Source organism: Dendrobates tinctorius, unplaced genomic scaffold (assembly GCF_039654945.1).
Source record: "Dendrobates tinctorius isolate UK_male_01 unplaced genomic scaffold, ASM3965494v1 ptg000061l, whole genome shotgun sequence".
Taxonomy (NCBI): domain Eukaryota; kingdom Metazoa; phylum Chordata; class Amphibia; order Anura; family Dendrobatidae; genus Dendrobates; species Dendrobates tinctorius.
Window position 1 is genome coordinate 612,445 of NW_027361729.1, and position 6,272 is coordinate 618,716.

Sequence of the window (6,272 nt, forward strand, 5' to 3'; positions counted from 1 at the left end):
TTGGTCAGGACTGCATTGGCATCTAATGTGTACCAGGTGGTCATCTGAAAATTGTTCGGAAGAAGACGGAAAAAAATGGATCGGGCATGTTCAATTTTTTGGTAGTAACTTATTCTCCTCCCCACTGATAGCACATGTATACATGGCAGTCAAAAGTGGGGGTCAGGAGGAATAGCGGTCAGCCAAACAAACATTTGGCTGCCAGGTAGGAAAGGTATATGGGCAAGTAAAAATTTATGGCTATATCCAAAAAAATTATACGCATAATCATAGTGAAGATCCAGGGACTCTGATGTGGATCCATATGTTGTCTCTATGGGCTTAAGATTTCATACAGAGACGTCTTTCTCACTAATTATATGCAATCAATGTGGCAAAAATCACAACATACACCAACCACCAACCTATGGCTCATGCTTTGGTACATGACTAGAACCATAATATTACTGTTACCTGAGTACCAAAGAGAGTCATTGAGGCTGAGTTATCAATACTTTTGCACCGTTTTTTCTGGAGTAAATATGGTTCTAATAATGACTTTGGATTTTCTCCTTTTAACTCCAAAAAGGCTCAAAACAGCCAACAAGTAAGCGTCGTACAACTTGCATCAATTCATCAAATATTTTGCTTCCATTATGAAGAATTTGGTATAAAATTAGTCAGCACGAAAAGAAGGGTGAGACAAAAAAATAAAAAATTACTTGCAAATGACAAATTGGGGATATTGGGTTTCATTACTATATGGGAGACAATGTATCAAAATTAGAGTTGATGCGAATCGATTCGCAAGATCATAATGAAGTTGGGAAAGTTTAATTAAAACAGGAGTCAGGGATGCCGTCAGGCAAGTGACGGTTCTCAGGGATCCCGTCCAGTGGCTGCAGAATCTTGATGTTGCCGATAGATCGGGTCCTGCAAAGTGATTAGCACCAACTGTAATCTAAATTGAATTATTGTTGCAAGAAACGGCTCCAAAAGTCCCCATTGGTAATCACAAGTTGGCTCCACCTTCCATTGCATTTTTTATGTAAATGCTTACACAAGTCGATTTCAATACATTTCTATGTTACCAAATTTGCCAATGATTCAGAAACACTTTTGTGTTTTAAAATGGAAGAAAACTAAATAAGAATTTTGACAGACGACAAATGTACAATTGTGTTCTGAAAGCGCGCAAATCGGTTTGATCTGTGACGGATCGTAGATAGCGCTCTCATCTCTGCCCAAGTATTAGCTTACGCATAGAGCATTGTACTCGTGCGGAACATCAGACTCATACTTATGTACATACGCCAAGAATGCTGCACGGTGAAAAGGATGAGTTTCCTATAAAGTACAACCTTCATGAGAAATAGAGACAATGGAAAGGAACCGAATGATAAATTCCTCCATACACTTTACATTTTACATTGCTTCATGTCTTATGGAGGATGTTGTTGGCTGGACATGGGTCGTGGAGGCTGAATGCCCATTGGCAAAACTTGAAGCTTGTGGGCTCCAATGCAAAATTTCCAACAGGGCTTCATAACTAACACTGGTCTTTAACATTACTAGCTCTCTTAAAGGGCCAAAGGGACATTTTGGACCCCTTTATGCTCTAGGGCCTGTATGCAACTGCAATCCCTGTCCTCATTATAGTCATACCATTGGATGAGTCGATAAAACACTCTGCCTTAGGGTGCAGCTAGACGGCCAAGAACAAAATGATGTGCACAGACTGGCCGGCGGCTCTCCTGGCCCAACCATGAAAGCTGCATAGAAAGACATCAAGCTGTCACGCATGGGTCGGGAGAACTGCCAGCCAGTCCTTGCACTGTGTTCTGATGTCTACCCGATTTATATGGCCGTCTGGCTGCGCTCTTAGCAAGGCTATTTAGGTCTAGAGCGAAAGGGGTTTTCTACTCATTTTTTATTTAATTGGCTAGAAGTAAAGTATATTTATGGACTCCGCTGGAACTGATGATGTCCAATCAATTCTGTGGACTGCTAAAGCCACTAATTGGCTGCATGGTCAGGTAACTGATAGACGGGACATTACTTCTGGTGGGATGCCATTCTGTCCATCAGTCAACTGAACCTCCCGACAATCAGTGGCCTCAGTACCGTAATTAGGCAACTGAACGGGTATCCTCAGTTCCAGTTGTTCGCGGAGTCCACCGGAACAGCAATGCTGAAGCGATGGGGGTTCAGATGGGGAAGTAAGCCTTTTCTTTCTTCCGTCTATCCACTTATCAAAATAAGTTGGAAAACTCTTCAAGTTAAAAAAAAAGTGAATCTTTTCACTTGAAGAAAAATCTAGCTGGGACTCGGCACTCAACAAAGGGGCCTTATAAAATTCAACATCTCCTGGTTTGGACTATTAAATTGGTAAAAGAAAATTAAAGGCATTGTCTAAGATTGAAATACAGTTGACCTTTTTACCCCCCACAAGAAAAAGTGCCCCTTCTTGTCCATGGATTGTAGCCCTTTAATTTGAGGCATCAATTGGGCATTAAACAGACCATTGATAACAATGTACCGTACATCTTAAGTCATATGGATTTTTAACCACTTGATTTAAAAAGGATTTTTCGACACTTCACCGTACAAATTTCCCCTCCGTATAGACAAGTATGACTGACACATCCATCATACAAATACTGAGGGTGAATTAAGAAAATCCAAGGCTTCTTTAGAAATGATAAAATGGTACATCACCCAACCAGGTGCGTAACCTGAAGCTTGTTGGCCTCAATGCAACATCTCAAACGAGGCCCCCAACTCACACCGGTCTCTAAGAGTAATAGCATCTTCAGATGGGGCAAAGTGACCTTTTGGGCCCCCTAATCTCCAGGTCACAGGTGAGATTGCATCCCCTGCATATAATATAGTTATGCCTCGCACCCATCCCAATATTGTCATGCTAAGACACAGAGGTGGGTACAAGTATGAACAGGTCATTGGATGTCTATACCAGAGTATAGTAATCGTGATGATGTGTGCATCTGACAAGGGTACATCTATTTATAAGTGTCCAAGTCTAGTTTGTTGGAAAAATATCACCAGAACAGAATTCCAAAGAAGTTAAATATTAGGGGAAAGACAGAAAACATGCTGTTACCATCCGATTCAGAGAACAGATTGCTATTCCTAGCAGCATGAAGAAGTCCAAAATATTATCTCTGCATAAGAAACTGTTCACTGCACCTTTGTGCCAGGAAAAGAGATTGTGGTAAATTGCGCTCATGAACTATTCATAAGCTCTGATTTCATGTTATTTGTGCTCTTCATTAATGAAAACATGTCTTACACCCAGCCATAAGGAAGGCATTTAAATATATAATATTAATATCAGGGCAATGCTAAATTCAGGCCGAAACTTACAGTGCATGCTTCACCAAAAGTCAGCATCATCTCCCCTCATGGGCAGTCAGAGCAGTGATAGGATCCTATGTGTAATATGCTTTATGATCATGGGCAGTCAGAGCAGTGATAGGATCCTATGTGTAATATGCTTTATGATCATGGGCAGTCAGAGCAGTGATATGATCCTATGTGTAATATGCTTTATGATCATAGGCAGTCAGAGCAGTGATAGGATCCTATGTGTAATATGCTTTATGATCATAGGCAGTCAGAGCAGTGATAGGATCCTATGTATAATATGCTTTATGATCATGGGCAGTCAGGGCAGTGACAGGATCCTATGTATAATATGCTTTATGATCATGGGCAGTCAGAGCAGTGACAGGATCCTATGTGTAATATGCTTTATGATCATGGGCCTTCAGAGTAGTGATAGGATCCTATGTGTAATATGCTTTATGATCATGAGCAGTCAGAGCAGTGATAGGATCCTATGTGTAATATGCTTTATGATCATGGGCAGTCAGAGCAGTGATAGGATCCTATGTGTAATATGCTTTATGATCATGGGCAGTCAGAGCAGTGATAGGATCCTATGTGTAATATGCTTTATGATCATAGGCAGAGCAGTGATAGGATCCTATGTGTAATATGCTTTATGATCATGGGCAGTCAGAGCAGTGATAGGATCCTATGTGTAATATGTTTTATGATCATGGGCAGTCAGAGCAGTGACAGGATCCTATGTGTAATATGCTTTATGATCATGGGCAGTCAGAGCAGTGATAGGATCCTATGTGTAATATGTTTTATGATCATGGGCAGTCAGAGCAGTGATAGGATCCTATGTGTAATATGTTTTATGATCATGGGCAGTCAGAGCAGTGATAGGATCCTATGTGTAATATGCTTTATGATCATGGGCAGTCAGAGCAGTGATAGGATCCTATGTGTAATATGCTTTATGATCATGGGCAGTCAGAGCAGTGATAGGATCCTATGTGTAATATGTTTTATGATCATGGGCAGTCAGAGTAGTGATAGGATCCTATGTGTAATATGCTTTATGATCATGGGCAGTCAGAGCAGTGATAGGATCCTATGTGTAATATGCTTTATGATCATGGGCAGTCAGAGCAGTGATAGGATCCTATGTGTAATATGCTTTATGATCATAGGCAGAGCAGTGATAGGATCCTATGTGTAATATGCTTTATGATCATGGGCAGTCAGAGCAGTGATAGGATCCTATGTGTAATATGTTTTATGATCATGGGCAGTCAGAGCAGTGACAGGATCCTATGTGTAATATGCTTTATGATCATGGGCAGTCAGAGCAGTGATAGGATCCTATGTGTAATATGTTTTATGATCATGGGCAGTCAGAGCAGTGATAGGATCCTATGTGTAATATGTTTTATGATCATGGGCAGTCAGAGCAGTGATAGGATCCTATGTGTAATATGCTTTATGATCATGGGCAGTCAGAGCAGTGATAGGATCCTATGTGTAATATGCTTTATGATCATGGGCAGTCAGAGCAGTGATAGGATCCTATGTGTAATATGTTTTATGATCATGGGCAGTCAGAGTAGTGATAGGATCCTATGTGTAATATGCTTTATGATCATGGGCAGTCAGAGCAGTGACAGGATCCTATGTGTAATATGCTTTATGATCATGGGCAGTCAGAGCAGTGATAGGATCCTATGTGTAATATGCTTTATGATCATGGGCAGTCAGAGCAGTGATAGGATCCTATGTGTAATATGCTTTATGATCATGGGCAGTCAGAGTAGTGATAGGATCCTATGTGTAATATGCTTTATGATCATAGGCAGTCAGAGCAGTGATAGGATCCTATGTGTAATATGCTTTATGATCATAGGCAGTCAGAGCAGTGATAGGATCCTATGTATAATATGCTTTATGATCATGGGCAGTCAGGGCAGTGACAGGATCCTATGTATAATATGCTTTATGATCATGGGCAGTCAGAGCAGTGACAGGATCCTATGTGTAATATGCTTTATGATCATGGGCAGTCAGAGTAGTGATAGGATCCTATGTGTAATATGCTTTATGATCATGAGCAGTCAGAGCAGTGATAGGATCCTATGTGTAATATGCTTTATGATCATGGGCAGTCAGAGCAGTGATAGGATCCTATGTGTAATATGCTTTATGATCATAGGCAGAGCAGTGATAGGATCCTATGTGTAATATGCTTTATGATCATGGGCAGTCAGAGCAGTGATAGGATCCTATGTGTAATATGTTTTATGATCATGGGCAGTCAGAGCAGTGATAGGATCCTATGTGTAATATGCTTTATGATCATGGGCAGTCAGAGCAGTGATAGGATCCTATGTGTAATATGTTTTATGATCATGGGCAGTCAGAGCAGTGATAGGATCCTATGTGTAATATGCTTTATGATCATGGGCAGTCAGAGCAGTGATAGGATCCTATGTGTAATATGCTTTATGATCATGGGCAGTCAGAGCAGTGATAGGATCCTATGTGTAATATGTTTTATGATCATGGGCAGTCAGAGTAGTGATAGGATCCTATGTGTAATATGCTTTATGATCATGGGCAGTCAGAGCAGTGACAGGATCCTATGTGTAATATGCTTTATGATCATGGGCAGTCAGAGCAGTGATAGGATCCTATGTGTAATATGCTTTATGATCATGGGCAGTCAGAGCAGTGATAGGATCCTATGTGTAATATGTTTTATGATCATGGGCAGTGAGAGTAGTGATAGGATCCTATGTGTAATATGCTTTATGATCATGGGCAGTCAGAGCAGTGATAGGATCCTATGTGTAATATGCTTTATGATCATGGGCAGTCAGAGCAGTGATAGGATCCTATGTGTAATATGTTTTATGATCATGGGCAGTCAGAGCAGTGATAGGATC

General features: G+C 40.6%; 1 protein-coding gene across 7 annotated transcripts in view; it reads right to left on the reverse strand.

Annotated features, from left to right (window-relative positions):
- ELAVL4 (ELAV like RNA binding protein 4) overlaps positions 1–6,272 on the reverse strand; it is a 160,990-nt gene that overhangs the window by 106,163 nt on the left and 48,555 nt on the right. The window lies entirely within an intron of this gene.